We start from the raw sequence: 13,235 nt of genomic DNA, 5'->3' as shown, positions 1-13,235 counted from the left end.
GGTTCCCGGAACACATTTCGGATTCCCTCAGGAGCGATTGCAGGCACGTGTAGGGAGGGAACTCGAGAGCACATTTGTGGACGGTCCCGCCTTTTTCCTCTCCTAGATCGATTTGATTCATGGTGGGTCCCTGTGCCAGCGAATGGTTGCCTTCGTGGCACAGTATGGTTTCTTCTCATGGGGGAGGATTTGAAGGCCGTGGGGTGTTTTGGCCCTGGCGGTCGACGTCCCCCCTGTGTTGAAGATTGAAGGTGCTCCTATGTACAGCCCAGGATCGTTTCTATACCTGGCCCAAATAGCGTTCCCTGTGGATTGCAACTCTTCCCAGAGGTCACTGGGCACAACCAGGCAGAAAAAAAGGTAGTTGGCTGCCAAGGAAAGGCTACAACTTTAAGGGCAAGAGTGTATGTGCGGTGCGAGGGTCATTTTTCCTGCTACCCGCTGGTACGTCGAGACTGTGGTATTCGACCTGCTTGGCCACACACCACACAAGTCATACAGATTCAAGTGTCTAAGCTGTTAGCTAGGTTCTCTTGTTGCACGGCTGTAGATAACATATTGCTTCTAGAGGACCTGGGCCTCACGGTTTCTCCGACGTCCCGTCACTGACGGGCGCAGAGTGCGAAAGTGCCAGGCAGCAACTGCAAGTGACCCAATTACTGCAACGAATTGCCCCGCCGCTTTGGATATTGGAATGGCTCCAATGCCATTAGGCTGCAAGGGTTTTCCCTGCCACGTTGCGCATCGGAATTGTTCCCATGCCATGAACTTTGTGTGTGGGCCAAGGGTAGGTCGTCTGTCTTGGCAGCAGGCCAGGAAGTATACCTGCTGCTGAGTGTCCCTTGATCAGTCCAGGTGTTCCTCACGTACGCTTTGTCACGGGTCCCTACGAGCCGCTTTTGATGGAGGCCGTCATATTCAGCCAAGGGCCTTTCCCTTGTGGAAGATGTCTTCCCCTTAAGGGCGCATCCATTGAGTGGAAGCATACGTGCCAAGGGCAGATGTGTTCACCTGGAGGTCACTGGCTCTAAGTCTGAGGGGGCACAGTTGCCCTGAGGGGGTCTCAGGGGTTCAGGAAGACATCCATTTCCTGTGCTGGAGGGGAGAGTGCTCAGGAGAGGAGTTGCAGGGTCCGAGACCAGGCGGTTGTTGGACAGCGGGGCTCTTTTTCCTGATGGCCACACGCTCTGAAAGCGTCTGCGCTACGTGGCATTCATGTTTCCCTGCGGACACCCAGGCAAGATGGGCAGCAAATGAAATGCTGAGGGGAAATAGGGCACGCATCGCTGGGTCGTATCGCTCTTTCCCTCGGTGCGCCCGTGCACGCTCCTCAATTACGCTTGTGTTCTCTCAGCCCGAATCAGGTGGAATGCCAGGGAAGGAATACATACCAGCAGCAGAGCAGCCTGGGGCCATCCGTATAATCCATAATACCTGGTGAAGGGAGGAGGAGGAGTCTCACAGGGGTGTTGGCGCACATTCCATGAGGATCCTGGTTTAAACTTTCTTGCGGTAAGTGGCACTTCTTTGCTAAAACCTAGAGGTTTGGCTACGGGAACTTGAAAAAGGGAAGACACATTCACATTCTGGCCTTTTCTCGGGGAACACGAGCTTTGATGCCCTGAGAACTGGCTGCATTTCCTGCTCCGTTGCTCGACACTGGCCGCTTCTGTATGCTGACATGATTCAGTTCGCTGTCCGTCCCGTGATGGAATCTGCAACTTTGCATGTCCAAGCTTTGAGCATGTGCTTGGATCGACAATGACTCCCACAAATGCATTCCTTGGAAATCTGAACAAAATGAGTGAGAAATCCGTAGCGTCTCCTCCTTGGAGCTGAGGTCCAGCACGTGGCTCCAATAAGGACAGTAGGGAGAGGTTCACATTGCATGTGCTGCTGTGTGTGTCCACAGCCACGTTGTTCAAGTTGAGGCTTGTGGCCGTCTGATGGGGAGAAGAGGCATTGGGAAAGGACCCTGGGATGCCAATCCAGGTGGGAAGGCTAGGGAGAGCCTGCCGTCTGTGGGCTCCTCGGTCTAGCCAGGACTGCTGTCCCCTGCCACAGTTCAGCATGCGTGTAGGAGAGGAAGTGTGAGCCATTGGTGGTCCTCTCGCCTGCACTTGAGTTCTACAGGCCGCCCCCACAGGCTTGTCGTTGCCTTGTGCCCTCAAGGAAACAGAAGTTTCTATGCCCATGGTCAGAGCAGGATTCCTGGCCTAAGGAAGGCTTCTTTGACATGATCTGCTTGGGAGACCAGATGAAGTTTAGGTTTCTCATGATGAGTGTAGAAATCCAATGTGCCACTGTCCCCGGCAGGTTGGTTGGCCAAGCAGATGGCTCCTCCTCGGGTTGTGTCCGGCCTGTGTGCTCTGTGAAGAGGCTAGAAAATGCCTTAGTCAAGATTAGTCACAGCAAGCTTCTTTGGTGAGGGGTGGCTCTGGCATCTTTCCGTGACATGTTGGGATCCCCATGGAGGGGGAAGGGCAAGGTGAGTGAAAAAGACACGTGAGATGGCTGGCAAAGCCCACATGATTACTGGTGGGTGGAGAGATTGATAGGATCCATGGAGCGTTTGGAGGCATGTGTAGAGAGGGAACACGGGAGAACTTCTGTGGACTGTCCGCCTTTTTCCTCTCCTTGTTCGATTAACTTCATGGCGGGACCCTGTGTTAGCGAATGGTTGCCTTCGTGGCACAGTATGGTTTCTTCTCATGGGGCCTGATTTGGATGCCGTGAGGTGTTTGTCCCTGTCTGTCCACGTTCCCCCTGTGTTGAAGATGTGAAGATGTTCCTCAGTACAGCCCAGCATCTTTAATACACCCAGCCCACATAGCGTTCCCTGAGATTTGCAGATCTTCCCGGAGGTCACTGGGCACAACTAGGCGGAAAGAAGGGGGTTGGCTGCCAAGGAAAGGCTAAAGCTTTAAGGGCAGGAGAGGATGTGTGGTGCGGGGGCCATTTTTCCTGCCACCCGCTGGTGCGTCCAGACTGTGGTATCCGGCTTGTCTGGCCACAGGCCAGACAAGTCATAGCGGTTCAAGTGTCTAGACTGTTGGCTGGGTTCTCTCATTGCACGGCTGTGGGTAACACGTTGCTTCTAGAAGACCTGGGCCTCACGGTTTCTCCGAGGGCACGTCACAGACGGGTCCAGAGTGCAAAAGTGCCAGCCACCACTGCGGGTGACCCAATTGCTGTAACTCTTTGCTCCACCACTTTGGGCACTGGAATGGCTCCCATGCCATTAGACTGCAATGGTGTTCCCCACCACATTTCGCTTCGGAGTGGTTCCCATGACACTAGCTTTGTGTGTGGTCCAAGGGTAGGTCATCTGTCTTGGCAGCGGGCCAGGAAGTATGCCTGCTGCTGAGTCTCCCTTGATCAGTCCAGGTGTTCCTCACGTACGCTTTGTCACGGGTCCCTACGAGCCGCTTTTGATGGAGGCCGTCATATTCGGCCAAGGGCCCTTCCCTTGTGGAAGATCTCTTCCCCTTCAGGGCGCGTCCTTTTAGTGGAAGCATACGTGCCAATGGCGGATGTGTTCAACTGGAGGGCACTGGCTCTTAGTCTGAGGGGGCACAGTTGCCCTGAAGGGGCCTCAGAGGCTCAGGAAGACATCCTTTTCCTGTGCTGGAGGGGAGAGTGCTCAGGAGAGGAGTTGCAGGGACCGAGACCAGGGGCTTTTTGGATAGCAGGGCTCTTTGTCCTGATGGCCCAGGCTCTGAAGGCGTCTTCTCTACGTTGCTTTCATGTTTGCCTTCAGACACACAGGCAAGATGGGCAGCAAATGAAATGTTGAGGGGAGATGGAGTACGCATCGATGGGTGGTATCGCCCTTTACCTCGGTGCGCCCGTGACCCTCGTAAAGCACGCATGTGTTCTCTCACCCCGAGCCAATTGGAATTCAGGAAAAGGAATTCCAGCAGCAGAGCAACCTGGGGCCATCTGTATAATCCCTGACACCCGGTGAAGTGAGGAGGAGGAGTCTCACTGGGGTGTTGACGTGCATTCCATGAGGATCCTGATTTAACCCTTGTTGTGGTAAGCAGCACTTCTTTGCTAAAACCTAGAGGTTTCACCACGGGAACTTGTGCAACGGGGCTATACCCTCACCTTCCGGCCTTTTCTTGGGGAGCACGAGCTTCGACGCCCTGAGAACTGGCTGCATTTCCTGCCCCAATGGCTCGGGTCTGGCCCCTTCCATAGGCTGACATGATTCAGCTCGATGGGAGTCCCATGGTGGAATCTGCATCGTTGCATGTCCAGCGTTTGAGCATGTGCTTGGATCGATGATGACCCCTACAAATGCATTCCTTGGAAATATGAAGAAAATGAGTGAGAAAACCCTACTGTCTCCTCATTGGAACTGAGGTCCAGCACGTAGCTCCCAAAAGGAAAGTAGGGAGAGGTTGACATTGCGTTTGCTGCCATGTGTGTCCACAGCCACGTTGTTCAAGTGGAGGGTTGTGGCCATCTCATGGGGAGAAGAGCCACTGGGGAAGGAGCCTGGGATGCCAATCCATGTGGGAAGGATAGGGACAGCGTGCCATCTCTGGGTTCCTTGGTCTAGTCAGGACTTCTGTCCCCTGCCATGGACTAGGATGCAGATAGGAAAGGAAGCGTGAACCATTGGTGGTCCTATCGACTGCACTTGAATTCTACAGGCTGCCACCACCAGCTTCTCGTTGCCTTGTGCCCTCACAGAAACAGAAGTCTGTATGCTCAGGGTCAGAGCAGGATTCCTGGCCTAGGGCAGGCTCTTTTGTCTTGTTCTCTTGGGAGACCGGATGCAGTTTAGGTTTCTCGTGATGAGAGGAGGAATCCAATGGGCCATTGTCCCAGGGAGGTTGGCCAAGCTGATGGCTCCTCCTCGGGTTGTGTCCTGCTTGTGTGGCTACATGAAGGGGCTAGAAAAGGCCTTAGTCAATCTTAGTCACGGCAAGGTTCTCTGGTGAGGTGTGGCTCTGGCATCTTTCTGTGACACATTGGGATCCCGGGGGAGAGAGAATATCAGGCCGAGTGAAAAAGACACGTGTGATGGTTGTCTAAGCCCACAGGTTTACTGGTGTGTGGATAGATTGATGGTGGCCATAGGGTTCCTGGAACACATTTGGGATTCCCTCAAGCATTTGGAGGCACCTAGCGGGAGGGAATACGGGAGCACATTTGTGGACTGTCCCGCCTTTTTCCCCTCCTTGGTCGATTTACTTCATGGCGGGTCCCTATGCTAGTGAATGGTTGCCTTTGTGGCACAGTATGGTGTCTTCTCATGGGGGCTGATTTGGAGGTCGTGGGGTGTTTTGTCCCTGTCTGTCCACGTTCCCCCTGTGTTGAAGGCGTGAGGGTGTTCCTGAGTCCAGCCCAACATCTTTACTAAACCTGGCCCACATAGCGTTCCCTGAGGTTTGCAGCTCTTCCCGGAGGTCACTGGGCACAACCATGCGGAAAAAAGGGAGTCGGCTGCCAAGGAAAGGCTATAGATTTAAAGGCGGGTGAGGGTGTGTGGTGCGGGGGTCATTTTTACTGCCACGCGCTGGTGCATCCAGACTGTGGTATCCGGTGTGCCTGGCCACAGGCCAGACGAGTCATAGCGGTTCAAGTGTCTAGGCTGTTGGCTGGGTTCTCTTAATTGCATGGCTGTGGGTCACACATTGCTTCTAGAAGACCTGGGCCTCACTGTTTCTCCGAGGTCACGTCACTGACGGGCCCGGAGTGTGAATGTGCCAGGTACCACTGCAGTTGACCCCGTTGGTGCAGTGGTGTTCTCCGCCACAATGGGCATTGGAATGGCTCCCATGCCATTTGGTTGCAAGGGTTTCCCCACCACGTTGGGCTTCAGAATGTTTCCCATGTCATTACCTCTGTGTGTGAACCAAGGGTAGGTCACCTGTCTTGGCAGCAGCTCAGGAAGTGTGCCTACTGGTGAGTCTCCCTTGATCAGTCCAGCTGTTCCTCACGTGCCCTTTGTCACGGTTCCCTTCGAGCTGCTTTTGATGAAGGCCGTCATATTCGGCCAAGGCCCCTTCCCTTGTGGAAGATCTCTTCCCCGTAAGAGCGTGGCACTTGTGTGGAAGAATATGTGCCAAGGGCGGGCGTGTTCCCCTAGATGGCACCGGCTCTTAGTCTGAGGGGCCACAGTTGCCCAGAGGGTGTCTCAGGGGTTTAGGAAGACATCCTTCTGCTGTGGTGGATGGGAGAGCACTCAGGAGTGGAATTGCAGTGCCCGAGACCAGGGGGATTTTGGACAGCGGTGCTCTATGTCCTGATGGCCGCACCCTCTGAAGGCGTCAGCTCTATGTTGCTTTCACGTTTCCCTGCGGACCCACAGGCAAGATCTGCAGCAAATTAAATGTCGAGGGGAGACAGAGCACGCATCACTGAGGGACATCGCCCTTTCGCTCGGTGCACCCGTGCACCCTCCTAAAGAACGCATGTGTTCTCTCACCCCGAGCCAGGTGGAATGCCAGGAAAGGAATTCCAGCAGCAGATCAACCTGGGACCATCTGTATAATCCCTGACACCCGGTGAAGTGAGGAGGAGGAGTCTCACAGGGGTGTTGGCCCGCATTCCATGAGGATCCTGGTTTAACCCTTGTTGCGGTAAGTAGCACCTCTTTCCTGAAACCTAGAGGTTTGACCAAGGGAACATGTGCAATGGGGCTACACCCTCACCTTGTGGCCTTTTCCATGGGAACCCGAGCTTCGATGCCCTGAGAACTGGCTGCATTTCCTTCCCCAATGGCTTTGCTTTGTTCACTTCCGTATGCTGACGTGATTCAGCTCGCTGTCCGTACCGTGGTGGAATCTGCAAGTTTGCATGTCCAGCGTTTGAGCATGTGCTTGGCTCGACGATGACTTCCACAAACGCATTCCTTGGAAATCTGAACAAAATGAGTGAGAAATCCCTGCCGTCTCCTCCTTGGAACTGAGGTCCAACACGTGGCTCCCAAAAGGAAAGTAGGGAGAGGTTCGCGTTGCATTTGCTCCCGTGGGTGTCCACAGCCACGCTGTTTAAGTTGAGGCTTGTGGCCGTCTGATGGGGAGAAGAGGCATTGGGAAAGGAGCCTGGGATGCCAATCCAGGAGGGAAGGCTAGGGAGAGCGTGCCGTCTGTGGGTTCCTTGGTCTAGCCGGGACTGCTGTCCCCTGCCACGGTTCAGCATTCGGGTAGGAGAGGAAGCGTGAGCCCTTGGTGGTCCGGTCGCCTGCCCTTGAGTTCTACAGGCCTCCGCCACCGGCTACTCGTTGCCTTGTGCCCGCAAAGAAACGGAAGTCTGTAGGCTCAGGGTCAGAGCAGGATTCCTGGCCTAGGGCAGGCTTCTTTGCCATGTTCTGCTTGGGAGACCAGATGCAGTTTAGGTTTCTCCTGATAAGGGGAGAAATCCAATGGGCCATTGTCACCGGGAGGTTGGCCAAGCTAAGGGCTCCTCCTCGGGTTGTGTCTGGCTTGTGTGTGCTGTGTGAAAGGGCTAGAAAATGCCTTAGTGAAGATAAGTCACAGCAAGCTTCTTTGGTGAGGGGTGGCTCTGGCATCTTTCCCTGACACGTTGGGATCCCGGTGGAGAGAGGAGGGCAAGGCGAATGAAGCAGACACGAGAGATGGCTGGCTAATCCCACAGGTTTACTGGTGGGTGGATAGATCGATGGTGGTCATAGGCTTCCGGGAACACTTTTGGTATTCCCTCAGGGACATTTGGAGGCAAGTGTAGAGAGGGAACACGGGAGCACATCTGTGGCGTGTCTCGCTTGTTTCCCCTCCTTGGTCAGTTTACTTCATGGCGGGTCCCTGTGCCAGGGAATGGTTGCCTTCGTGGCACAGTATGGTGTCTTCTCATGGGGGCTGATTTGGAGGCCGTGGGGTGTTTTGTCCCTGTCTGTCCACGTTCTCCCTGTGTTGAAGATGTGAAGGTGTTCCTCAGTACAGCCCTGCATCGGTACTACACCCAGCCCACCTAGCAGTCCCTGAGGATTGCAGACCTTCCCGGAGGTCTTTGGGCAAAACCACGCGGAAAGGGAGTCGGCTGCCAAGGAAAGGCTACAGGTTTCCGGGCCCGAGAGGATGTGTGGTGCGGGGATCTTTTCTCCTGCCACCCGCTGGTGCTTTGAGACTGTGGTGTACGGCGTGCCTGGCCACAGTCCAGAGAAGTCATACCGGTTCAGGTGTCTAGGCTGTTGGCCGGGTTCTCTTGTTGCGCGGCTGTAGGTAACACGTTGCTTCTAGAGGACCTGGGCCTCACGGTTTCACCGAGGTCACGTCACTGACGGACCCAGAGTGCGAAAGTGCCAGGCAGCACTGCAAGAGACCCAATTGCTGCAACAGTTTGCCCCGCCACGTTGGGCATCGTAATGGTTCCCATGCCATTACCTTTGTGTGTACGACAAGGGTAGGTCGTCTGTCCTAACAGCAGGCCAGGAAGTATGCCTGCTGGTGAGTCTGCCTTGATTAGTCCAGGTGTTCCTCACGTGCCCTTTGTCGTGGGTCCCTATGAGCCGCTTTTGGTGGAGGCCGTCATATTCGGCCGTGTGCCCTTCCCTTGTGGAAGATCTCTTGATCTTCCGGGCGCGTCCACTGTGTGGAGCCATGTGTGCTTAGAGTTGGTGTGTTCCCCAAAGGTCACCGGCTCTTAGTCTGAGGAGGCACAGTTGCCCTGAGCGTGTCTCAGGGTTTCCGGAAGACATCCTTTAGCTGTGATGGAGGGGAGAGTGCTCAGGAGAGGAATTGCAGGGCCCGAGGCCAGGGTGTTGTTGGACAGCGGGGCTCTTTGTCCTGATGGCGGCACGCTGTGAAGGCGTCTACGCCACATTGCTTTCACATTTACGTGCGGACACCCAGGCACGATGGGCAGCAAATGAAATGTTGAGGGGATATAGAGCACGCATCACTAGATGGTATCGCCCTTTCCCTCGGTGCGCCCGTGCACCATCCTCAAGCACGCGTGTGTTCTCTCAGCCCGAGCCAGGTGGACTGCCAGGGACGGAATCCCAGCAGCAGAGCAGCCTGGGGCCATCCGTATAATCCATAATACCTGGTGAAGGGAGGAGGAGGAGTCTCGCAGGGGTGTTGGCGCACATTCCATGAGGATCCTGGTTTAAACCTTGTTGCGGTAAGTGGCACTTCTTTGCTAAAACCTAGAGGTTTGGCCACGGGAGCTGAAAACCGGTGCTACAGCCTCATCTTCTGTCTTTTTCCTGGGGAACATGAGCTTCGATGACCTGAGAACTGGCTGCACTTCCTGCCCCATGGCTCAGATCTGGCCGCTTCTGTATGCTGACATGATTCAGCTCACTGGCCGTCCCTTGGTGGAATCTGCAACTTTGCATGTCCGGCGTTTGAGCATGTGCTTGGATCGATGATGACCCCCACAAATGCATTCCTTGGAAATCTGAACAAAATGAGTGAGAAAACCCTACCGTCTCCTCATCGGAACTGAGGTCCAGCACGTGGCTCCCAAAAGGAAAGTAGGGAGAGGTTGAGGTTGCGTTTGCTGCCGTGTGTGTGTACAGCCACGTTGTTCAAGTGGAGGGTTGTGGCCGTCTCGTGGGGAGAAGAGCCATTGGGAAAGGAGCCTGGGATGCCAATCCAGGTGGGAAGGCTAGGGACAGCGTGCCGTCTCTGGGTTCCTTGGTCGAGCCAGGACTTCTGTCCCCTGCCACGGACGAGCATGCGGCTAGGAAAGGAAGCGTGAACCATTGGTGGTCCTATCGACTGCATTTGAGTTCTACAGGCCGCCGCCACCGGCTACTCGTTGCCTTGTGCCCTCACGGAAAGAGAAGTCTATGCTCAGGGTCAGAGCAGGATTCCTGGCCTAGGGCTGGCTCTTTGTCATGTTCTGCTTGGGAGACCAGATGCAGTTTAGGTTTCTCATGATGAGGGGAGAAATCCAATGGGCCATTGTCCCCGGGCGGTTGGCCAAGCTGATGGCTCCTCCTCGGGTTGTTTCCGGCTTGTGTGTGCTGTGTGAACAGGCTAGAAAATGCCTTAGTCAAGATAAGTCACAGCAAGCTTCTTTGGTGAGGGGTGGCTCTGGCATCTTTCCATGACACGTTGGGATCCCGGTGGAGAGGGAAGGGCAAGGCTACCTATAAAGACACATGAAATGGCTGGCTAAGCCCACATGTCTACTTGTGGGTGGACAGATTGACAGAGGCCATAGGCTTCCAGGAACACTTTTGATATCCCCTCAGGAGCATTTGGAGGCACGTGTAGAGAGGGAACACGGGAGAACTTCTGTGGACTGTCCCGCCTTTTTCCCCTCCTTGGTCGATTTACTTCATGGCGGGTCCCTATGCTAGTGAATGGTTGCCTTTGTGGCACAGTATGGTGTCTTCTCATGGGGGCTGATTTGGAGGTCGTGGGGTGTTTTGTCCCTGTCTGTCCACGTTCCCCCTGTGTTGAAGGCGTGAGGGTGTTCCTGAGTCCAGCCCAACATCTTTACTAAACCTGGCCCACATAGCGTTCCCTGAGGTTTGCAGCTCTTCCCGGAGGTCACTGGGCACAACCATGCGGAAAAAAGGGAGTCGGCTGCCAAGGAAAGGCTATAGATTTAAAGGCGGGTGAGGGTGTGTGGTGCGGGGGTCATTTTTACTGCCACGCGCTGGTGCATCCAGACTGTGGTATCCGGTGTGCCTGGCCACAGGCCAGACGAGTCATAGCGGTTCAAGTGTCTAGGCTGTTGGCTGGGTTCTCTTAATTGCATGGCTGTGGGTCACACATTGCTTCTAGAAGACCTGGGCCTCACTGTTTCTCCGAGGTCACGTCACTGACGGGCCCGGAGTGTGAATGTGCCAGGTACCACTGCAGTTGACCCCGTTGGTGCAGTGGTGTTCTCCGCCACAATGGGCATTGGAATGGCTCCCATGCCATTTGGTTGCAAGGGTTTCCCCACCACGTTGGGCTTCAGAATGTTTCCCATGTCATTACCTCTGTGTGTGAACCAAGGGTAGGTCACCTGTCTTGGCAGCAGCTCAGGAAGTGTGCCTACTGGTGAGTCTCCCTTGATCAGTCCAGCTGTTCCTCACGTGCCCTTTGTCACGGTTCCCTTCGAGCTGCTTTTGATGAAGGCCGTCATATTCGGCCAAGGCCCCTTCCCTTGTGGAAGATCTCTTCCCCGTAAGAGCGTGGCACTTGTGTGGAAGAATATGTGCCAAGGGCGGGCGTGTTCCCCTAGATGGCACCGGCTCTTAGTCTGAGGGGCCACAGTTGCCCAGAGGGTGTCTCAGGGGTTTAGGAAGACATCCTTCTGCTGTGGTGGATGGGAGAGCACTCAGGAGTGGAATTGCAGTGCCCGAGACCAGGGGGATTTTGGACAGCGGTGCTCTATGTCCTGATGGCCGCACCCTCTGAAGGCGTCAGCTCTATGTTGCTTTCACGTTTCCCTGCGGACCCACAGGCAAGATCTGCAGCAAATTAAATGTCGAGGGGAGACAGAGCACGCATCACTGAGGGACATCGCCCTTTCGCTCGGTGCACCCGTGCACCCTCCTAAAGAACGCATGTGTTCTCTCACCCCGAGCCAGGTGGAATGCCAGGAAAGGAATTCCAGCAGCAGATCAACCTGGGACCATCTGTATAATCCCTGACACCCGGTGAAGTGAGGAGGAGGAGTCTCACAGGGGTGTTGGCCCGCATTCCATGAGGATCCTGGTTTAACCCTTGTTGCGGTAAGTAGCACCTCTTTCCTGAAACCTAGAGGTTTGACCAAGGGAACATGTGCAACGGGGCTACACCCTCACCTTGTGGCCTTTTCCATGGGAACCCGAGCTTCGATGCCCTGAGAACTGGCTGCATTTCCTTCCCCAATGGCTTTGCTTTGTTCACTTCCGTATGCTGACGTGATTCAGCTCGCTGTCCGTACCGTGGTGGAATCTGCAAGTTTGCATGTCCAGCGTTTGAGCATGTGCTTGGCTCGACGATGACTTCCACAAACGCATTCCTTGGAAATCTGAACAAAATGAGTGAGAAATCCCTGCCGTCTCCTCCTTGGAACTGAGGTCCAACACGTGGCTCCCAAAAGGAAAGTAGGGAGAGGTTCGCGTTGCATTTGCTCCCGTGGGTGTCCACAGCCACGCTGTTTAAGTTGAGGCTTGTGGCCGTCTGATGGGGAGAAGAGGCATTGGGAAAGGAGCCTGGGATGCCAATCCAGGAGGGAAGGCTAGGGAGAGCGTGCCGTCTGTGGGTTCCTTGGTCTAGCCGGGACTGCTGTCCCCTGCCACGGTTCAGCATTCGGGTAGGAGAGGAAGCGTGAGCCCTTGGTGGTCCGGTCGCCTGCCCTTGAGTTCTACAGGCCTCCGCCACCGGCTACTCGTTGCCTTGTGCCCGCAAAGAAACGGAAGTCTGTAGGCTCAGGGTCAGAGCAGGATTCCTGGCCTAGGGCAGGCTTCTTTGCCATGTTCTGCTTGGGAGACCAGATGCAGTTTAGGTTTCTCCTGATAAGGGGAGAAATCCAATGGGCCATTGTCACCGGGAGGTTGGCCAAGCTAAGGGCTCCTCCTCGGGTTGTGTCTGGCTTGTGTGTGCTGTGTGAAAGGGCTAGAAAATGCCTTAGTGAAGATAAGTCACAGCAAGCTTCTTTGGTGAGGGGTGGCTCTGGCATCTTTCCCTGACACGTTGGGATCCCGGTGGAGAGAGGAGGGCAAGGCGAATGAAGCAGACACGAGAGATGGCTGGCTAATCCCACAGGTTTACTGGTGGGTGGATAGATCGATGGTGGTCATAGGCTTCCGGGAACACTTTTGGTATTCCCTCAGGGACATTTGGAGGCAAGTGTAGAGAGGGAACACGGGAGCACATCTGTGGCGTGTCTCGCTTGTTTCCCCTCCTTGGTCAATTTACTTCATGGCGGGTCCCTGTGCCAGGGAATGGTTGCCTTCGTGGCACAGTATGGTGTCTTCTCATGGGGGCTGATTTGGAGGCCGTGGGGTGTTTTGTCCCTGTCTGTCCACGTTCTCCCTGTGTTGAAGATGTGAAGGTGTTCCTCAGTACAGCCCTGCATCGGTACTACACCCAGCCCACCTAGCAGTCCCTGAGGATTGCAGACCTTCCCGGAGGTCTTTGGGCAAAACCACGCGGAAAGGGAGTCGGCTGCCAAGGAAAGGCTACAGGTTTCCGGGCCCGAGAGGATGTGTGGTGCGGGGATCTTTTCTCCTGCCACCCGCTGGTGCTTTGAGACTGTGGTGTACGGCGTGCCTGGCCACAGTCCAGAGAAGTCATACCGGTTCAGGTGTCTAGGCTGTTGGCCGG

At 55.1% G+C, this 13,235-nt stretch overlaps 5 non-coding genes across 5 annotated transcripts; all 5 read left to right on the top strand.

Moving 5' to 3' along the window:
* Window positions 1-1,752: 1,752 nt before the first annotated feature.
* Window positions 1,753-1,844, top strand: LOC115850666 (small nucleolar RNA SNORD116). The gene has a single exon (XR_004038456.1). It is a non-coding gene; the product is annotated as a small nucleolar RNA SNORD116 (small nucleolar RNA).
* Window positions 1,845-4,280: 2,436 nt separating this feature from the next.
* Window positions 4,281-4,372, top strand: LOC132596937 (small nucleolar RNA SNORD116). Its single transcript, XR_009563258.1, has one exon. It is a non-coding gene; the product is annotated as a small nucleolar RNA SNORD116 (small nucleolar RNA).
* A 2,466-nt stretch (window positions 4,373-6,838) lies between these two features.
* Window positions 6,839-6,930, top strand: LOC132596936 (small nucleolar RNA SNORD116). The gene has a single exon (XR_009563257.1). It is a non-coding gene; the product is annotated as a small nucleolar RNA SNORD116 (small nucleolar RNA).
* A 2,409-nt stretch (window positions 6,931-9,339) lies between these two features.
* LOC132596918 (small nucleolar RNA SNORD116) lies at window positions 9,340-9,431 on the top strand. The gene has a single exon (XR_009563239.1). It is a non-coding gene; the product is annotated as a small nucleolar RNA SNORD116 (small nucleolar RNA).
* A 2,467-nt stretch (window positions 9,432-11,898) lies between these two features.
* On the top strand, window positions 11,899-11,990 carry LOC132596935 (small nucleolar RNA SNORD116). Its single transcript, XR_009563256.1, has one exon. It is a non-coding gene; the product is annotated as a small nucleolar RNA SNORD116 (small nucleolar RNA).
* The last annotated feature ends 1,245 nt before the right edge of the window (window positions 11,991-13,235 follow it).

The sequence above is a fragment of the Globicephala melas genome, chromosome 2 (genome assembly GCF_963455315.2).
Source record: "Globicephala melas chromosome 2, mGloMel1.2, whole genome shotgun sequence".
Taxonomy (NCBI): Eukaryota; Metazoa; Chordata; class Mammalia; order Artiodactyla; family Delphinidae; genus Globicephala; species Globicephala melas.
Note: the sequence above shows the minus strand (reverse complement) of the source record. Positions and strands in the feature narration are given on the sequence as shown.